The sequence below is a fragment of the Struthio camelus genome, chromosome 3 (genome assembly GCF_040807025.1).
Source record: "Struthio camelus isolate bStrCam1 chromosome 3, bStrCam1.hap1, whole genome shotgun sequence".
NCBI lineage: Eukaryota > Metazoa > Chordata > Aves > Struthioniformes > Struthionidae > Struthio > Struthio camelus.
In genome coordinates this window covers 110,917,629-110,939,257 of record NC_090944.1, presented here as the reverse complement: position 1 = coordinate 110,939,257, position 21,629 = coordinate 110,917,629, and the positions used below count along the sequence as shown (strand labels likewise).

The 21,629-nt window shown below is 41.0% G+C and overlaps 1 long non-coding RNA gene across 10 annotated transcripts in view; it reads right to left on the bottom strand.

The window, feature by feature from the left end:
* Positions 1-15,698, bottom strand: part of LOC138066840 (uncharacterized) — a 91,060-nt gene extending 75,362 nt beyond the window's left edge. For 8 of the 10 annotated variants that reach the window (XR_011140384.1, XR_011140386.1, XR_011140387.1 and 5 more), the window contains exon 1: positions 7,423-7,469. This is a non-coding gene — a long non-coding RNA (uncharacterized lncRNA). Of the gene's footprint in view, positions 1-7,422; positions 7,503-15,594 lie in introns of those variants that run through there. The other 2 variants (XR_011140394.1, XR_011140389.1) reach the window with 2 other exon arrangements.
* Between the last annotated feature and the right edge of the window lie 5,931 nt (positions 15,699-21,629).

Sequence of the window (21,629 nt, the reverse complement as noted above, 5' to 3'; positions counted from 1 at the left end):
ACAACTTGAACAATATTTAGACAAGATAAATTAATCCTAGCCAGCAGAGACTGACTGGATTTTCCTTAAAGATCTTCAGCAATTTCAAAAGTCTTCAAGAACTCAAAGGAGGACAAAGAGTGCAAAGGCTGGAAGGGGCAAAAAAAGGGTGAGAAAAGATTGAGCAAGTAAAAGAAAAAGGTACCAGTACTGGAGGATACAGGGCATCATGACGTGATTAGTATCTATCTGTATACCTCATAGGTGATTAAGCAATTTATAAGCATACCTTCAACAGTCATTTCCCAAGTCTTAAACTGAATAGACCACCAGCAACCCTCAAACTAGCATAGTCATACATGTCAGACCCTACCTTAATGTTTTATTTTCACATAGCACTGCTGTGGACTGCTCAAAAATGGCCACACAGACCACCAGTAGGCACCATAAGCCTAAAAAAAAGTCATGGGCTGTGAAAAGTCGGTGCAGATTTGCAAAGAAGAAACCAAGTAAAATTAATCTAATTTCCTCTTTTGACTGGGTAACTAGATGCATTTACAAGAAAATAGTGTGTGTGTGTCCATCGTGTGTGTATGTGCACACAAAAGACACACACTGACTTTTATACATTCTTGCCTCAGTCCGTTAATATTCTCATAAACACATTAGTGAAATATTTATGAGGGAAATGATTATGAGACAGATACAAGCTGGCTGAAAAAAAACACTAGCACTAGAAACGAGTACCAGGGCCAAGCTACAGAGAGGCTGACCAGCCCAACCCAAGAAACACTCATTCTCTCACCCACTGCCCATCATCCTGGAATAATTAAACAATTGCCCTATTCTAGAATACGCTATGCAGGTGCACACTAGCATATGCCATGTCTTTCGAATGAATTTTCCACACGTGACGCCCCCAGAGTTAAGAGGAAATGTTATGAGGGTCTGCGTTTGGGCATTTGCAAGGAGCACAGGAGCACTCCATGTCCTGCCTGAGCCCCTCTATGGGCTGAGCTTTTGGCCAATACCTCCTCCAGTCCCAGGGGCTGAAGTATCCAGTTGGGTGACATTTTCTTCTACATTTCTTTGCAAATTCTCTTCAAATACATTTATTGGAGTCAAATCTGTACCAGTTGTGCCTTTAAGTGTTTGAGGAATCCTTTGGAATTGGATCAAATTTTTGATTTGAGAAGAACAGACAGTGAGTGACTCTGAAGGGACACCTCAGAATCAACTAGTTTTAAGAGGTAAAAACTACAGGTATTCTTTGCAACTATGCAATCAGGTATTCTTTTCACTTACTTCAAAGAGCCACTGAAAGCTTGTACATTTATCTCCAATTAACATTTTAAAATCATGCTTTGCTCTTCCACATCCTCAAAAATACATATATAGGAAAAATGTATACAAATATATTTTGCACTAAAGTTTGTATTTAAACGCCAGCTATCCCAGTAAGAGTACAGATTATGCTTCACTGCTATGCAGTACCATGAATGTTATTACGGCAACTCATGAGCTCTGGATACACGTTAGTATTTATCAGTTGTCAGAGCATCTGTACATTGTGCTAAAAGTCGAGGAGTGTCTTCAGCTCCCTCAGCTTTGTAAAGTAGAAGATATGCATCTGGTATTGCATATCGTGCATATATGAAGTTCACAGCCAAGCCCAGCATTCTTCAATCAGGAAATTCCCAAAGGCCAATCCTCAAAGCTCTTATTCAACCCTAAATTGTGCCAAGCATCTTCTGGATTCCAGCAAGGTCCTATGAAATAAAATGAGAATCTTCTCTCAGAAAATTGAGGGTACAGTTCAGAAATTTAGATTATTTTTCCTCTTTAGTTGAGAGCTGCTGTAGGACTTGACCCTCTGTGACTAAAAGAGGTTTAGCCATTTGGGATTAACCTACTCGACAAGAACGAAAGTTAATCACTTTGTCTTTCCCTATTTCACTGTAAAGTCTCAAGTAGGTTGCCCAGAGAGGTTGTGGAATCTTGGAGATATTCAAAAGATTCTTGGAGATATTCAAAAGCCATCTGGACACAATCCTGGGCAACATGCTCTAGGTGACCCTGCTTGAACATGGAGGGTTGGACTAGATGATCTACGGAGGTGCCTTCCAACCTCAACCATTCTGTGATTCTGTAAAGCAAACCAGTATGGCACAGCTCTGAGTGAGAAGCAAAGAATTATATTGGTAGAAAAAGGCATCCGTGGTGTAGATTGTATTTTTTTGTATATCTCGTATATATGGGAAAAATTTTTAATCCTATGACACCACATAACTGATCACCAATTTAAACAACCCAAATATACTAACTAGTAATTCTGGGGTTCACCATTGCTCAGTCTGCTATTTCTCATACCTCCTCTATTACGGTCATCCTTCCTCTACTATAATTTTACAGATTACTTAGCAACTTGGAAGTCAGAGAGGTATAAGTGGTGACTTTCTTACTGAAGTGGTGAATTCTTACTGAAGGGAAATGAAACACGAATGAGTTCTTTCAAATGACAGAAAATATTTCGTGTACTTCAGAAAATTGAGTCAATACTACCAGCACATTAAAATCCAGCTGCCTAGCTACATCAAAAAACAAAAAATAAATCTGGAATGAATCTTGAAGATTCTTTACATTTCCAAAAAAGAATAGTTCTTTATTTGTTATGCTTAGAAAATGAGGGACAGTGCCTTTCTTCACATAGGAAGTTGCAGAGAAGTTCACAGGGATTAAAACTGCAGACTCAAGCTTCATTCTGATTTACAGAGTCCTCTGTACACTACTGATCTGCAAGGGGTGCAGGGCAGCAAAGACAGGAGCAAGCACTAAAAATCTAAAAAAAGTTATAAACAAAGTAATATTCGAAGAATGATCATAGAGTTTATGAAGAAGTAATTCAAAAAGACTACACTGGCTCGATAATCTAGATAGTGATTTTCTTTCCTTCTGCCTTCCTGGCGTGATGCTATACAGAATTCAGAGAGGATTTATTGTACAAGCACGAGCAGGTCTGCAGTTATCCGTTAATTTCCAAAGATCTCCAGCAAACTAAGTGTTAAAAGAAAACTGGATATTAGCAGTTGCTTTCAGTGCAGCAAGGCCAATCACTACTCACTTCGGACAGCTGAAGTTAGGTCGAATACGCCCAGAGAACAGGGTGGAGAGTAACTTAAATTGTTTTATGCCTCATTAAGGAAAAACTGGGAAATACAGTAACAATTACACGCAGAGGAAAATTTTGACACTCTGAGCTTTGAATGAATACAATGGACCAAGAGGATCTGGCCCAGCTGTTCGCTACGTGCACATTCTCATACACCCCTTATCAGCTGTTCCCATTTGCAGGTAGGTAGCAGGAGCACAAATACCCTGAGGTGTGAACAGAGCACAGATAAATTGGAAAAAAACGCAATGATGTCCATCATTCAGGAAGGAGATTTAAAAAAAAAAAAGACTACTTCTGCAGGGTGTCTTTCCCCTGCCCTCCCCTCCCCAGATCCATCTACATTTGATAAAGGCTTTGCACTCTAATTTCAGGGTCTTTCTTCTCCAGGCCTCTCTTGCTCCACCTCTCCTTTATTCCATTCCTAGAATCACTGTACCTCCACATAATAGGCAAACAATTCCTATCCTTGTTGTTTTCTTGTCCTGCATTCCTCCAGCACAGTATGTTCATCTTCCTAATTCTTGAGGAAGCCCTAATTTATTGGAACAGCAGCTGTGCTTAATATGTGCAGTAAAGAACAAACCACCAAGGACTCCATTTCTAAGCACAGGGTTCAAAGAATCCACTTTTACCTCTAATCTTCAAAATTTCTGCAGAGTCTATACTACAAATTAAACTGAATTTCTGTGCAGTTATTCTCTCTTCCGTCTTTCAAAATTCCTTTCAGATACCCCTAGACAAATAAAGCAGTAATAAAATGAGCTCTCTCTTTAAATGTAGTTTAAGCACTGATGCACTGTAGTAACTGTGAACAGACTTCAGGTATAAGCTCTGTTTTAGTTCCCGTTTAGCAGAAGCTTACTCAACTCTAGAATAGCTTTCAGCTTTTAGGCTAAAGAAACTTTCCAACTCAAAGGTCAAATTCAAGTAGACCTTGTTAGCCTGTCTGACATACAGCTAGGGCCCAAGAGAATGCAACAAAGTGTTTTGGACTTCCAACAGCAAAGCTTTCTTGTAGAGGAACAAAAAGTATACAAAGACTCATAAATGCATTAAGTCTAGCTTTTTGCTTTCTCTCAGTTCCTCTAAACTGCACTGCAACATCACCTTTGCAATGCAGTTTTATTTATGTGTTTCCTTACCTATATATGATCAAATTTCAGAAAATTACATTGTGGCTGACGTAGTTCCATTAACTCATAATGCCTTTTTTTTTTTTCAATTGTTATGGATGAGATTTTCATCACTATTTTGCATGCAACTCTTCGGACATTCAGCCCACCTTCAGGGAGACACCTTAGAGGCTTGAAGGATTGTTGTGTTTTGTTGCAAGTAAGGTTAGAGGTAGCAGGGACATATTTGTCCTAACAGTTTTGCAGGAAGAGTAAGGACCTCAAGTAGATGTATCTTGTAGCAAAGTGTTTTATTAATTTCCATCATCAGATCAGAAGCTATGAATTAAGTTTTCATATTTGAATTGCAATCATAAAGAAACCTAGCTCCTTTCAGTTTGAATAGGAGCAGCCTTCTGCATGTTCAAGGATTAATAGTTCAGAGTATCTGCATAGAAGAGAAAATAAAACCAAGAGGCTCACATTCTAACAGGGCCTGACCCCAAAGCTGACAACAGTCTTAAATGCAAATATATCTGCAAGAAAACACAAACCAGACCCCCAAGAACGTAGCGCCACGCAAAGAAAGAACATCGCTTGCCTAAATCCCACCTTTTACTGTTGCGGGTCTCCTATGCTTCAGAAAAAGACCAGAGAACCCAAAAAATACAAGTCAAATTATGACTTATCATGGTGAAGTTATTCTTTCTTGATCCCATGGATGACAAGTGAAATCCTCCAAGCATGGCATTACTAACCAAGCATCCATTTCTCTTTTTTCCCCTTTAATAAGCAACAGCAGGAGACATCTTTGCATCCGAAGCGACAGGCCGTTGAGGAGCAGTCAGACCACTCAGGAATAGATGTTTCCTAGTGGAAAGCTATGCATGAGGGCCGAGAGTCTCAAAAGGAGCCACACGATTGTTCCTTGCCCTTCCATGATAAATTGTAACACTTATCATCATTAGTAATGCTACAAATCCAGACGCTTAATTGTGCAAACTTGAGCTGAAGCTGCTTTTGTTCTGGGATCCTTGAGCCTGAACTCCATCATTACAAAATTCCTCATGAGACACTGAAGAGCATAATCTCTCAGCTGGAACACCCTCTCCTCTCCCCAACCACCACCACCTTTGCCTGATAAGTAATGGTAACATATGACCACTGTTTCTAAAAATGTTTCTTCAAACAAAGCCTGTACAAGTTTTAAGTGAATTTTAACTGCAGTTAAATATGACTTTAACGGCTATTCTGTTTTGGAGATCCCGTGGGCAAAAGAAAATAGTGCACAGTGATGAACTTTTTAATTGAGAATTGTTTAGTAAATGACCTATTTTAAAACAAGTTTACTTCTAGACTCTCAAATCCATTCTGTATTCAAAGAGCAGATGCAAAATTTTGGAATAACATATTATAAATAAAAACTGAATCCCTACAACATGAAGTACAAAATTGAAGTCAGCATTGACCACAGATCTGAGATCACTTCCAATAACACAACAGCTGCAGATTGTGGTTATCATCATGTCCTCTAGAGTATTTTTGCAGATGCTTCATTGCTTCAAACTGGAAAATTTGATTTTTTTTGTTAATTGTACTTTCAATTTTAGAAATATGTTTTGGAGACGGAGTAATTTCTTATTGCAATTTTACAATAACAAAATAGCAATTCAGAAACTCGCAGTTCTTGCATGTCAAACATTAAGAATTACTTGGAAAAATTACAGCAGCCCAGACAGACAGCAGTCTCCAGCATTCTTAAAGCTCCTCTGCACAACTTAATTAGTGCAAGACACAAATTTGTCCGGAAGCTGACAATGTCTCAAGCATTTCCCCAACAGAAGGCAGCGCAAGTTTAGCTGCGTCAGGCTACATTGCTTGCCTGACATTACAGTACGGGTAGGGAACAAAATAAAAGAGAATTACAGTGACTGTCCTTCACCGATGGAGAGTCTAAGCCGCGCTAGGGTCAGGATAACCCGGCAGCTCCTGTGATTGAATCAGGCAGAAAACAGGCAGAAAGGTAGAGGAAGAAAAACCAGCAGTCCCACTGAGCACTGCAGCTATGCACCTGGAAAGTCTGGCCAAATGCCTTTTCTCTGGGCAGGTTAATATTGAGACTGCATGCTCTGCAGGCACAGCAACAAGCTTTAACTTGTCACCTCTGTCCCTCCTGCAAAAACAGACACACCTTTAAAGGCTCATTGTGTTCATTGGCTCTGTGCGGCTGCGGACAAAATGGGGGTCCTGCCTGGATTCAGAAGAAAGGCACTGCTTAGAGCAAACTGAAGAGCTCCGATATTGTTGAAAGCTTCAGCAATGCAGTAAGACAATTTTTAAATAAGGTGGCTGTTTGACTTCCAGGTATTCAAATGAAGGTTTTCTGTCAGTGAACTCAGTAAGAGCCAGAACGCCAAACCATATAACAAGGCCAAGCTCCTGGGTCTTCACTTTCCCACCACTCCTTCCCAGTTGGACGTTTTCCTCTCCTGCTCAAAGCAGCTGAAATACTGACGCCTCATTACTCTTTGGAGATGTGCAGGTAGTGCAGATGTTCCTGAATAGCTGCAGTTAGGCACATTGTGCAGTAGCCCATAAAGCTGTTCTGCCATAAATTACTAATAAAAAAGCCTAAGACCCTCAAGGCGAGAAGCAAGTGTATATTTTTCCCCTGCATTTAGACACACACACTCGTTAGAAGAGAGAAACATTTGAAGAAGCAGGCAGGATGTCTTCTCCTTCTTTGCTCTACACAAAGCTAGTGAGAAAGAATTTATTTTGCAAGAAAGAAAAACAAAAAGAAAACTAACCAAACAAAAAAGATTCCAAGCAATAGGTTAAAATTTATAAGCTTTCTAGGAAGATTTGAAAAAAGTTCATTCATAACCATAAAAATATATCACAGTACTAAATGTGTGTATTGTATATCAAAAACACAATACATTAGAATATCCTCTAGCATTTTTTTAGTTAGACTTTTATCTTCAAAATATATTTCAAAGTATGGAAGGGAACAAGTTTTCCCCAGCTAGAAAACAAATGGTTAAGATCTGTATGACTATCAAATACCACAGTTTCAATAAAATTGCATATCTCAACAAGAAATACTTGAATTAATAATTTTTCATTACTAGCTCCAACAATTTATATCATAGTAACCTCTAGAAGCTCCAGATGAAGACCTTCTGTGAAGAGCACTGCACAACACAAGAAAGAATGTTCTGGCCCTGAAATTACACTCTCAAGTTTCCACACGAGTTTTGCATGTTTTGTTTTTACCAGAAATCCTCCAATAACCTACATCTTACTATGTGACCACTTCAGGAAATAAGACCTGACAGATCATCGTTACTAACTAATGCTGTTTTGCACGAAAGTTTTTCTAATAAAGCCTACCCTTTCCTATGATGGCAAAACTTTTCATAAATGTTGCTAACTTCAAATTTTTCCATTTCTGCCAAAAATTCCCATGACTTACCAAAAAAAGGTTCAAATCATTGCAGAACAGGTCCATTTATAGACAGCTCTTTTCAACAAGTGAAGCTTCAAAAACGCATGCTTTATTTAAAACATTAAGCTAAAAGAAGATGAAATAAGCTCATTTTTACATCCTGGAAAACAAAGAAAGCTTCATTTTACAAGATACACCGTAGAACTGAAGTTTTTTCAAGCTATTTTGATCATACACTGGTATTTTATAGATATAAAAGAGAAATTCTATGAGGTAGCAGTGCCTCGTGCCTTACATGTCAAAATTAGCCCTGCAGAATGAAGATCAGTAAATTTTGAGGAGCCATTTTCCTAACTACAGTATCTGTGCCCAAAAAATAAGGAATATACAATAAATAGCAGCCTGCATCTCCTCCTTCCTAGTCACTTCTGAGGGCAGTGATCTCTTCATCAACTTAAACTGATTTTGGCCCGACAAGGCGAGTCTGCGGCATGCTCAGAAACACTCTAAAGCGGGTTGTTGTGCTTCTGTTGCCCTTTCCACTTACATTTTTCTGAAACGAGGAGCCTGAACGGCCTGAATGTTTTGTTGTTTGCAGCAGTCAAATTGCTTTAAAACTATTCTCAATTCCTGCAGCTATAAAAGGAATTAATTATCTGCAGGTTCGTGTCCATTTGATCACAGGCCTTAGCACACTCTCATACACTATTTTAAACACTGGGAGAGAAACCAAGTGAGCTAGCAACTGGGACTCCAAAAGACAAGGGGAAAACCAAACGTTATGTACAAAAACTGTTACTTGCCTTTAGCACCTAAACTAATCTGTTCCTAGATTTGTTCCGGGTTTGCTGTAAGCCTTCACAGAGCCAGGGCTCTCTTTGAACCAGCAGTAGGGGTGCACTGATCACCACCCCCAGCCTGCCGGATGTCAGCAGCACCGGGCTCCTGGATTGTAGCCAGCGCATCTGAAAAGCACTGGGGACCACTTTTATCCTCAGAAGTTTTCCATTTTAATATTCTTTAAGGGTGTTAGTAACAAAGCTAAGAGGTCACTGCCGAAAAAGAAGTCTATCATCAAATTCAAGCTTTTACAGCAGGTGTATCCAAGCCGTACAGCTTAAACAGCGCTTTGCACTGCTACAAAATCAAGGACACAGATTCTATCATCTTGCATTTTCCCTTACTCATTATTAAAGCATGGGGGTTATCCAGATTTTCTGCAGACAAACAGGAAGTAATTTCGCTGCGGTCCTTTCATGCCTGTCTCAATTAGAAACCGTCTTACTGGTTCCAGCCAGCTCACACCTGCATGAGACCTGTACCAGCAGAAGATCAGGCTCTAGCATTTCTCTTTGGAACATTTCAGATCTACGAGCGAACTAAAAAGTTATGTTTGCATCGACACCGTATATATAGAGAGAGATATATATATGCTCTAATACATACCATAAGCAAACAAATCACAAGCCAGACTAATTATATCACTCTTGCCCTTTGCTTAGAGGAGTTTTAACTCATCTCTGAATTCCAGTCATCTGTTTCTAATTCAAGTACATTTCAATTTCCTCACTCGGTATGAGGAGCAGCAGCACTAGTGCTCATGAGGGGCCCTCGCCAAGTGCAAATAAGAGTCAGGAAAAATCCTGGTGCTCTGCAAGTAAGCTGCCTGGGCTGCCACCGGTATGGGCCCTCAGTAATGTGGCTGTGGCCTTGCACACAGCAGATTACTACGTGCATAGGATGAGGTGTTGCTAATGAATATAACTTTGAAATTTTAATATCAGATGCTGTCTTTGAGTAGAGATTACCCAACAAAACCATGATGCTCAGCACTTAAAAAAAAAAAAACACACATAGTTTTTCTCCTCTTTTTCTGTTACCACTTGCTAGAAAGCAGGACAACGGACAGACTTTGCGTCTCCATCACTTGTTGCCCTGCTTTGATGCATCTTTACCGGTAGAGAACGCTTTTGACTCCTGTCAACTACTATTCCTACATGTTTAGGCCTGGAACCTGTGGAGACGAATACCAATACAGAAGGTTATGGGATTGGAGGGGGGGCAGAGGAGCGTGGCTGTTAAAAACCATATTGCGCTATACCTCACATAGCACAACTTAGTTTCTTTTGTTTCAGGATAATAGGATAAAATGCAAAGACCTCCAAAGTGTTTTTTCCTCCCGCAGTGGGGAAAAAAAACATGTGCTTCTATCAATTGCTTATTTGCAGGATCAAGCTGTGCCTAACAATATTTTCCACTTCAAGCATACATTATTTACAATAGATCTCTGAATTTTCTCCCAGAAGAATCAGTTCACAAAAAATCCATGATGCAGGTGAGGGAAATTCATCTTTCTCCTACACTTACTCTCTGCTAACTACATAGTTGAGAAAGGAACCTATCCCAGATGTGCGTCTGGGACGGGCTTTACTGATAGGATATGTCAGCTGCAAGAAAACAACATGAACACGGGGCTTATTGCATTGGGAAACATTGAGCAATAGGGAAGAAAACTACTGAGCTATTCTAAAGAGTATTTCTTTAGTTATTAAAGTTTCACTTTTTAAAAAAATATTCCCAATGGTAATATTTCATTAAAAGTTTGTTAGGGGAACTTTTGGTTCATTTTGCACTTGCTCTCAGAACTCTATTATTTGTTATTTTGCATTCAAGTGTAAATTAAGACAACAGAATTAACTGCATCAGGACTTTTCTGAATGGGGGGGGGTCCCCCTAGGATTTTTTTCATGTGATGTTCAGTCAAAACATTTGTCAAGAATAGAAACAACATCTGCAGCAAGAAAGGCAGAGAGAAGGTGACATTTTCGGCATACTTCAGACAGTTCTGTGATTTCCAGATAACCCGCGTGAACCTGTCAATACTTTTTGAATTAAAATTTAAGAATTGTAACAACTCCATTTTGCCTAAGTTTCCCCAAGCCCAGTATTCTCATTTATCTTACCTAGCCAATTTCTCACCAATCAACTGTAAACAGTTAATTCTCAAGCACTTTCTTACCCACACTTCTTACAAAAGTATTAAAATCCCAAATGATCTACTGACAAACAATTTTAGATGAGCGTACACTGCATAGTGCGCACCTAAAAACATCTTCAGACAAAAATCAGAGCCATGTGCAAAACACACAGATCCCCAAACGAAGAGGGATGCTCACAGTTTCTCTGAGTGGTAGCAGATGCAAAGTCCTAGCAGTACAACTTCCAGCCACAGTATTAAAAGGGGTTTTAATTCGCACTTGCTGGCAGATTTAGGTGGGTGAGTTACAGAAACACTTCCAGTTGTCTGCTCCCTCCCCTCCACCCCCAGCTACAACATCCCCATTGCCAGCAGGCACAAGTAACCAGGGTACACACACACACTGCTGAATCACAGCTTCCTTCTGCCACAGTAATGCCAGCAGAAATTAGCGGGTATACCATTACAGCAATTTGTTTATTTGACATTCTGCAGCCAAAACAACAACATGGAGTTATCAGTTGTCAAAAAATCTGCCCATTCAGAAAATGGGGTAGAAGGAAAAGAGGAACCACTCTGATTGCTGGCCAGAGCCCCCACAAAAAAAGAAAGATCTCCACAAAACAATACATGTTTCTTCAAAAGGCTGAACAACGCTTATAAACACGGACTTGTAAGAGCACAGGAGAGTACAGGTAACGTTGCCATCTAGTGACTTCTGCCATACCAATATTGGCAAGATTTTAACTGGGCAATATGAAATATTGTTAACAGCTGTAAGGCTTTCTCCAATCAGGGGACCATAGGGTGCAAAAGTGGAGATTGCAACCTTTTCCATGTCATACCAGACTATAATGGGTTGTAATGATGAAAAATCAAATCATTTAGGGGTTTCTTTGCTTCTAGCCTCTAAAATAGTTATAACCCTTCTTTAGCCTGCTCTTGTTGAAGCTCATGACCCATAAAAATCTATAGCTCAACTGATTTATCCTGTAGGTTCCACGATTTTCCAAGCACCAAGTGCTTACCTTGCACAATCTATTTAGACTGCTGCAATACAATAATGACTAAAGTATTGTTAAATTCAGCTTGAGATGTCCAACAGCATTCTTTCAGAGGGCAGGCCGAACAAGCCCTGCAGCTGTGCTGCCTATCCAGCACATTAGCCAGCCTTTGATGAATACACAGCGCAAGTCACTCTCAAAATGACACAGAAAACTCAATCTATCCCCTAACCTGTTGCACATACAGGAAGCCAACACAGTGCCTCTTAAGTGCTTGTGGCAGAGCTGCGATCAACTCTGAGGCATTTAGCAATCAGTGCTTTGCAAGCCACAGAAACAGGTCCTTTCTCCATGGATTTTGGTGCAGAGCTCTCCGTAGAGGTGATACGAGTGAGATGCCATCTTGAAACATTCTGTTGGGTCTTTATAGCCTATCTCCATACCTTTTTCCCCATGGGAAAAATGGTAGCAGTTTCCCTTCAGTAGGCCCATATTGGAGGCTTCTGGGCAAAAGATACATCAGGAAAGATTTTGGAAGGAAAGTATGACCACCCCACAGTGGAATAAGTGGGGAGCGCCACAAATAGACCTGCATGAAGACCTGCTGTAAAAGAGGCAGACAGGCTTGGTTACAAATAGGTGAGGAGAGCGCAGAAGCAGGAATGCACAAAGTCAGAGAGAGCTTTAACATGAGGAAAAATAGTAAGGCAGTGAAGGTACCCAGAAACAGCGTGCAGCTTTTTGGACAGCAAGAGAAAAGGTGCTGCTCTCTGAGTGTCCTCTGAGAAGGACAAGCCAGGTAAGAATCCAAGAGCAAAGAGTAGTTAAAGTTAGCTCAGCGCAGAGAAATACCTTTAACGCATTCAGAATTTGTTAATGACCCACTATTGAAAATGAAATTAGGGGACTTTAACGACGGTGTTTCATTCTGTGTTCCTCGTGCTGACAGCCAGCACTCAGGCCTGTTCCAAGGCTTGCTTAGTGCATGCTCTGCAGAAACAGCTTCTGCTAGGTATGATTTTAAGATAAAACAATTTGGAACAGTTTCAGCGCATCGCTTTCATATCATTCTTGCACTTCAGGAGCAGCAGCTGCGTAACTTGGAAAATTGAGAAACCTTAGTCATGCCTCTGTTTCAGTTAAAACTCAGTGCCTTGGGAAACTGGTCTGGTCTTATGTGTCACCCAGTGTTGCCACTGGCCTCCAGCTCTCTGTTAGCTTCTTTCATGCATTCCAAGATTGACTCTATGATTCTTGAAGAAGTTTCTTTCACATTTTGTAATCACATCAGCGCTCTTGCTCATACGCGCACAAGCCTGGGAAGGTCAAGAGTCACAGATGTTTTGCTAAAAACATAGAGCCCATGACTTTCATGAAATCTATGCCTCAGTCATAATGCACAGAAAGGCATATACATCCTGCATATGGAATGCATCATATTTACCTCATTCAAAACATGATTCACTTTTCTCATTTTTGAACAGCTCATCCCAGCTATATAGTAGCTGCTATCAGGATGTTGATATCCCGCTTAAAAAAAAAAAAAAAAGCTTCTCTCTATAAAGTACAGTTCCCTGTAGATGAGGCCTTGAAGGCATAACCAATGAAGAATGCACCATTTCAGAACGGAAAAGAGCAAACAATGTAGACCACTCATCTAACACTCATATCATACATAGAGCAGGCGTGCCTAGATTTCGTTTAAGGGCTACCACCCATACTGATGTTTATACAGCACAGAGTCAAACAAAGACTCTCTGCCTCAGAAGACTTAAGAGCTTAATTCTTCTACCAATCCTTAGGTCAACTCAGCCATACCAGGCAACAACGACACATTCTGAAAGCAGGAGTGGGCTCACAGACATGAAAGAGTTTTAAAAAGCCCTGTACCCACCCTCAGGGAGAGTTAAAGATGCTTTATGAGTGCTCTAAACTAACCCTAAGGTTTATAGTAGCATTTCACTCCTAACGCCTTCCAGCTATAGCTTCGGGAGCACAGAGCTGTTGCATCCCACTTCATCTTTGAGATTCTCTCCACAACAAGGAAATGCTTATGCATCAGATTATGTCACCTTTGTGGAGGGCTAGCAGCACCAAAGGTCTGCCAATATTTAAACAAGTAATTAGGCTGGCTTACTCGTAAGTCAAAATTTTCCAAGTTGGAATTTGAATTTCATAGCCTGAGGCCACTTGCTTCAATAACTACGCCCCAAGTACTTTAGAAGTATTGTGTTCTCATCTCTCTTTTTGCTGAGCATACAGAGCATAATCTGTACCAGCTTCTTACATGCTATCATTAACCACATTCATTGCACCAAAGATCTACCAAGACTAAGGAAGTCTGGCATATTCAACTTCTGCAAGCACAGCTGACAAAAAAAGTAAGGGAAGGAGACCATCAAGAAAAGCAGCTCAAAGGAATTAGGATAGCATTCAGCCAGATCCAGAGAACCAAATGCAGCCTCCAGCAGTTTGGGTGGCCCAGAGCACTGCTTAAGTTGTGCGTTTGGTTTGGTCCACCTGCCTTGCTCCATAGGCAGGGTGGCTATATCTCCAGGAGCTAGGTCTTGGTTGTCCAGGCACTGACCTAGACCACCTCTCTTGCCTTCCCTGGCTACATACTATGCCCTGATCAGGCAGGTAATAGGTAGTAGTAACTGCAGCTGTATTTTCTTCATTCTGTTGCAAGGTAGCATACATAGGAGTCTAGGAACCTCTTGGACACAACTTAAGACTATGGATCTGGAACGTAGAAATACTGCAGCAGAAAGGCAGAGGAACTGTGTGCTTTCTGATGCTAACTGTCCCCGCCCTATACCAGAAAGTAACGTGCACGAGCTGCTGTGCAGCATGTAAACTCTCATGTTACCAGGTATGATGTAGTCTCCATGCGTCAGGCCTGAACTGGTCCCCACATCTGAACTGGGACCTGCTTCTCAGAACAGAAGCAGCTGGGTGCAGGGTACACACAGGGCACCTCTGAGATGAGAGTACAGAGAAGAGGCAAGAAGAAAAGAACAGGCTCATACATCAGGCACCAGAGGACAAGGGGGAAGGAAGGCACTGCAGGCCTGGAGATGGCCACTGAGGGGTGGTCAGAGGCAGATGCTACAAGGTCTTAACACCACTGTCTGTCTGAAGCCTATAAAGAACACATGGGTGGGATTTCCCCGTGAATGAAAATAGCAAGGCCTCCATTAGAACAAAACCAAGTTAAAATGAACTCTTGCAAACATGTATGCAGTGAAAGAGGCAAAGGATTTTTTTTTTTAGCAGTACTAAGAATAATGCAAAAAATTGAAGAGGAGAAAAACCAAAACCATGTCCTGAATACTAGAAAAATCTTTTTGTTGTTGTTGTCAGACCCACGGGTCTACAAGATAGTCTCCTAAAATAAGTAGACTTGAGACACTTTAACTGAGCTAGAGGAAGAACAAGGGCAGGCGGGGGTGGGGGGGGAACCCTGTAGAAATTCATGCCTAAGGGATGACTTTTGCAAGTCTGTTCCACTGCTGGTTTTGAGTACAGAAGGAAGGATTTCTTTTTCCCCCTCTCTAAAAGAAAGAAACAGCTTTCCCCCCTCCCTTCCCCCTCTTCTGCTCAATAGCCCAGGGAAAAGAAGGTCAGGAAATTCAGTTGCCCATGTGTATCCCTTGCAGAGACCACGCATACCAGACCCATCATTGTAACCAACACAATTTCTATTTAAGCCTTTTTTCTTCCTTATAGTTCCTGTAAGTTTTGTAAAGCTGACTTTTTTTTTTTTTTTTAAAAAGCTCAAGTGAGCAGTGCAGGTTTTATAGTCAATACATCCATAAAGCAAACACTCCCACCAAACGCTAAAGCAGCATGCTTAAACTCGAGCCTTCAGCCAAGCCCTAATTAAAAAGAAAAGAAACCTTTGCAAACAGAGCGTCTCCAAGAGGTGAAAGGTCCCCGCGCTGCTCGCAAGGAAACACCAGGGCCACCTTTAAACTTTAGAGTTTTATTAGTGCCTTTGTCAGCAGCTTGTATCTGTGTGTGCTGTGTTTTAATCGAGGCCCTGAATTTGTCTGCGACAGACTCAAAACAGGAAATTAACACCCTGCGGTGCGGCGGCAAAGCCTCAGAGGAAGCAGCAGTGGGGTACGTGAGGCCACGGATGAACAAAGACCCATAAACATAACGTCACCCATAAAAGTCACACTTTAAGGCACAGGAAGGATACTAAACAACACTTGGCTGCGTTGCACGCTTGCAGTTAAAGGAAAAAAAGCTCAGGTTGAGAGGCAGAGCATTTAAGAGGCAGTAATTTTACCGAATCGTTGCTATGGTTTGGTATTTTGAGTAATATAGTTCAAAGTTAGGCATAGGAAATACCCAACAAGGTCTCAAATGTTACATTTCCACCTGACGCGTGGCTCAGGGTTAAGATAGTGCTTTTCATCTACCTCCCTGTGTATTTGGGTTATTTCCCTATTCGTAAGGGGTTCAGCTTCTTCTGCAGGCAGCTGGATGGATTTCTACTGTTGCCGTGGTATTGCTGACCTTTAACATAGGGCTGTTAACATGACCTTTGCTTCTTTCCATTTCTACCAGGATGTTTCTGTGTAAATAGCCTGGAAGCCAAGCAGCACCAGGAGACTCTTCTTCTCAGAGAGGGGAACGCAGCCCGCTCCGCACAAGAGGGCAACAGAGAAAACTGCAAGTTGAGAGCAGACATTTAGCAGCAATACAAAACTTGAAAGAATCTGGAACGGAGTGCTTTTCTGCAGCTGAAAAATATCTGGCAACTGACTCTTACAGTATTTAGCCCCACCTGTGAGCTGCCCTATCTTGAGAGGAAGCAATACAGGAGGCGGCGCAGGGTTGCCGCAGCCCGGAGGCAGGCTTCCGAGGGCAGAACGTCTGACAGCTGTCCGAGCGGGGTAACAGGGCCTCAGGATGAAGAAATATTGGCAATATTGCTTAAGGCGACTATTGTAACTTCTGTGATTTTGAAAGTTTGAAACGTCATGGACAGGGAAGACGTTCACTTTGTGAGAAAAATATACATTTTACAGCATAACAATTAAAACGATACCAGAAACCATCCAATCCACCATTTAAAAAGGGGAGGGGGGGAACGCAGTGTTGTAGCCTTTCCCTCATATATTCTTTGCCTCAAGCAACTCTTAATAAAGTTGCATAAATTCTCATTCTATTAACTTAAATGAAAGGCAAGTCCACAGTTTCATGGGGCACTAGGAACTGCTGTTGTAAATTAGAGCAGTGTGCAACCTACTGAAGTGAGAGAAACTTTAAAAGGTTTCTGCCAGACTCCTCGGCATGAAGTGATTTTTGAACACTGTAACAGTGGCTAGAAGCCTCAGAAAAAGGTGTGCATTATTGGAAAAGAGTTTTGTTCACAGTGGGAGTTTCCTCTAATCCTGCACAGATTTAGAATTAATGTTTCAGAGGACCCCAAATAGTCCCCTAAATTCCATTAAAATTCAATGGGATTTACATGCCTAATGTCTTAAGTCCTCCTGAAAATCTAAGCTTTTATGTTCAGTTTATGCCCCGGAGAATGAGATGGAGATATTTCTTATATAATGCAAACAGTTCAGATTATATGCAAGTAATCTAAACCACCTGTGGATCACTGGAGTCAAAAATCTGAGAGATTTAAGTGAGGTTTCTAATGCATTTGGATTTCAGACAGAACTACAAAAAAAGCACCAGTCTTGGGCGAGCATCAGAGCAGCCACAAGGCTACCCTAATTTTTCTCTTAGGCGGCTGATCCCGACAGGCTCCCGTAGCAGCAGCAGCAGCTGCGGAGTGGTGCTCATGCAGAAAGACAGCTCTGCTGGGAGGGCACCAGCTGCAGATACACTCACGCCTGGGGAATCCCCAGCCAGGAGCATCAGTCGGCTTTCTGATTTCTTTGAGCTATCAGAGTAGCACAGGGGCCAGATCAGCTTTCAATAAGGCTCTCGTTATTATGTGTCCCAGAATTTCCGTCCATTATTAACACAAAACATGTTACAGAATCGAGATAACTCCACTGACTCTGCACAGATTGCCTAGGAGTGACCTAATTTGAATCTCTAGCATTTTAAAAGTGCCCTTGTTGTGGATACCTACTTTCTTACACATAGGATTAAACACTAGAGATGGATCCACCCTAAGTTTCCTCTGGACTCTAGTAGCTTAAATTTGTGGCTCTCCAGATGCAGAGTTTGGAGCATACCCTGCTCTGATTGATATTGATGTAAAAGACAGCAAGAGGAAAGTACAGAAGTAAATGTAAAAGTGCTCCGCTAGCAAACAGGAAGCAAAGAAGCACCAGGCAAGTCTTGCTGTTTGCCAGGGAGCTGTTTAAATCAGATTTTATAAAAGAGATTCAGCCCAAACTAGGATGCTGCAGAGATGAGTTTAAAGACATGTCAGATTCAAACTGAAGCTAAAATTACTACAGGGTGTTTTGTCTTTTCACTCTATATTCCTGTCCCACATAATGAGATCAGACCACAGTTAGAGCCAAATGCTCTGTCTTGCTGCTGTTGCTATGAGAGGCTAACTGGAGGCTGCCAAGACTGCTGATGAGGCATATTAAATGAAAATCTATATATGTTTTTCCACTGCCCTTTTTATTATCGCACAGTGTTTTACAATGTTAATATTCTAACACAGTAATTACTCACCTGGCAAAGAATAAAGTTGTGTCTGACTTCACAACAAACAGTTGATGATGTGCTACCTATAATGTTAAAAATTTTGCTGAGTAGAAAACCTGACATGGGAGTTGGCTGCTATGAGTTTTTGAGGGGCTTATATAAAAATTGGAACTGGAACAGACACAAAGATCTAATTTGCCTCTTGCTTTTATAAGCAACAATCCAAATAAATTCCCAGTGCAAACTGAGCAATCCTAGAGTAAAATCTACCCTGATTAGAGGCTAATCAGGCCACTTTAAAAAGCAAGGGTGGGTAGGAACTTAAGGTGGAAAATATCCATTTTCCGCAAAACAAATTGGTTTGTGATGATTTGTTATTTCAAGGGCGAGTAGCAATCTTTTTTTGATAAATGTTGTAAATATATTCACAGAACTGTAAAACAAATTTTGCTGAGAATATTCTGTTACAACTTTACTTTCAAGCAGCTGGCGCCTGCCCATAGGCAGCCCTGCTCTCCAAGCTTGGGTAGTCTCCTTATTCCTTAAATACACTCAGAGACCAAAGCATGGGTCTATTCACTCCGAGCACTCGCTCAGTTGCCACCAGCACGCACAGTTCTGCTGCTCCCACAGTTTCTCAGACCCACGTTTCTGCAACATACAAAGTTGCACACATAATCTGGAATTACAGTAGGATCTGGTGACACCATCCAAATTGTGCCTGCCATTCACCTACGCTGAGGAGACAGGACAAATAAAGGTAATCAGATACAGCCCAAACAGGCAAGCTTCGTTGAGATCACAGGGGTAACGCTACTTAACTGCACAGCATTTTTTGGCTCAGAGTATTGTTGGTGGCCCTAACCGGCCTGCTGATTCCGCTCCTGATTTTCTGAAATATTTGCAGGTTCATCCAGCCTTTACATTATTGGGCAGCCTGATACATACCCCAGGAGATGAACTGCATAATGCCAGAACAATTCTCCTTCCTTAGAGGACAAGTTAACAAAGCAAGAGAGGATCCCTAAACTTCTACTCAGCTTCCCCCTTCTTTTATCCAGATATTTGGGGTAAAACATAGGGGGGAGAAGGACTGGGAAGAGAGAAAAAGAATCAAGAAGGTTGAGGTCAGATAGCTATACACTAAAACGGATTTAGAGTTCTTTCACTTGCAATTTTTGCTTAAACCCATTTAACTGTGTTTGGTAAATTTTAATCTTGGAGACAAGACCAACATATACAAGCTAGCTAAAGGACAAGAAAGGGGAAAGAGTTGAAGCTTTTCACCCAAGGGCAGCAAGGATCAGTAGCAAAGTTGTAAGCAGAACTCAGGTTTCCGCAGTCCCAGTTTGGCAGCAACGTTCCTGGAGCACACTGTGTCTCCAATGAGCTTTTCTGACCTTCTCAGTGTTACCACTGGAAAAGCCTTTCTCAATTACAAGAAATTCTCCTCTACCATAAACTGAAATCAGGATCATGCTCACTTAAATCAGAGGGACATAAAGGTGGAACAGGTGTTAGAAGAACCAAGTTTAGTACCATGTTTTTCTCTTGAGGAGTTACTTCACAAGACAACCTTCTACTAAAGTTTTTTTCCTGAGGATTATTTTTGGTCTATTACAGACAAAACTCACTTGGACTAATCTAGAACAGTTTGTTTCTAGACTGTCTACTGAAATAAAGTAGCACCCAGGTTCCATAGCTCTTAAATTTAATTTTATCAATTACTCTTATGTAGCATGAAGCTGCATAAGCTGTTTAAACAAACTTACTCCTAGATTTAGAGAAGATAGTTAGGGTAGCATTGCTTCCAGATGGATTATATAACACTTCATAAATCTTTTTCCTAACTAGCATCTTTGCCAAATAGCGCCTCATTGTAGTTCTTCAGCCTTACAATAAAAATAGGAAGAACCTGTCTGGCCACTAACAACAGTCGCATAAGGGGATTTTCAGTCTAGTTATATATAAGCATCCTCTAAGAGGTTTAAACCACAAAAACTTTTACTGCAGTATAGAAAGGACTGTACAGAACTTTCTAAAAACATTTGTGCAGAGGTATGAATAGCTGCCCTGGGGAAACTCCCCTGTATTAATAGAAATAGCTGTTATTGCCCATGCTGTGCAAAGGCTCAAAGGAAATAATTACAATATTCTTGTAACTTATTCTGTTTGAATGTAGTGGTTGTCAGAAAGACATCTCAATAAGTGGGAAAGTCAAAAAGCAAGCTGATAAAAAGAGGTAGTGTTTACAAGTATGAGCACTGGAAGCAAGGACTGCCCTGCACCAACACACACGTTTGCCCAAGAGGCCACAGGCATCCTGTGCTCTGTTCGCAGTATCAAATTGCCCCTTTCCCTTGGGGTCTGCAGCTGAACTAAGACCATTTCTCACTTTCACAGACTGTATTCTAATTAGCAAAGTATCAGTCCACATCTTAGGATGTCTGTAAAATTTAGATCTAGGATAAGGGAAGTGGGGGGGAAAAAAAAAAATGCAGCAACCAAGGCACGCCTATGGGTTGTGGTGATAACACATGACGCTTCTCAACTGTGATCAACTACAGCAGAGACTGCAGCAGTAACCTTGTATTCCCTCAAGGCTTCAGCCATAGTGTCATTTCTTGTCCTTTTATCCCTAAAGGCTTCAGCTGTAACGTCTTTTCTTGTCCTTTTAATTGTTTTCAACTAAGGAGGAGAGCTCATGATTTACCAACAGCCAACCTATTTTCATGATCTGCCTCTAAAAAAAAAAAAATTAACATTCAGGGGTACAAGGATAGCAATTTAACAATGATTAATCAGAAATATTTAAAATAGCTGTTATTTATGCAAGTTTTCTCCAGTGTTTCCTGGATATACTTTCTGAGCTTTCTAGAAATTTAGTTAAATCTATCAACAGCAACACAGCAGCATGAGGAGAAAAAGGAAAACTGAAACAACAGATATTATGAAGTATAATCTATTTTGCTTCATTTCTGAGAGAACCACTCACACTAAAAATTCATGCTGAACTGTGTGCCATGAAATCATTTGGCAGTAGAGTTCTTGACAGTTCCCAGGACTTCTCAAATATAAGATTGGCTGCCGAGGGGGTAATCCAACCAGTTTTGACACTTCACTTGCTGTTTACTGATGCTGTCTTCTTGAATCTGTCTGAACAGAGAAGCAGGGCATTCTATTGTCTACTGTATAGATATCACTAGAATTTTAGAGACCTGCCAAGAAATCTCCTCTCTCTTCAACTTAAAGCTGCCCAAAGGAACAGACTTTAAAGTCACTAGTAGCTTGTTGG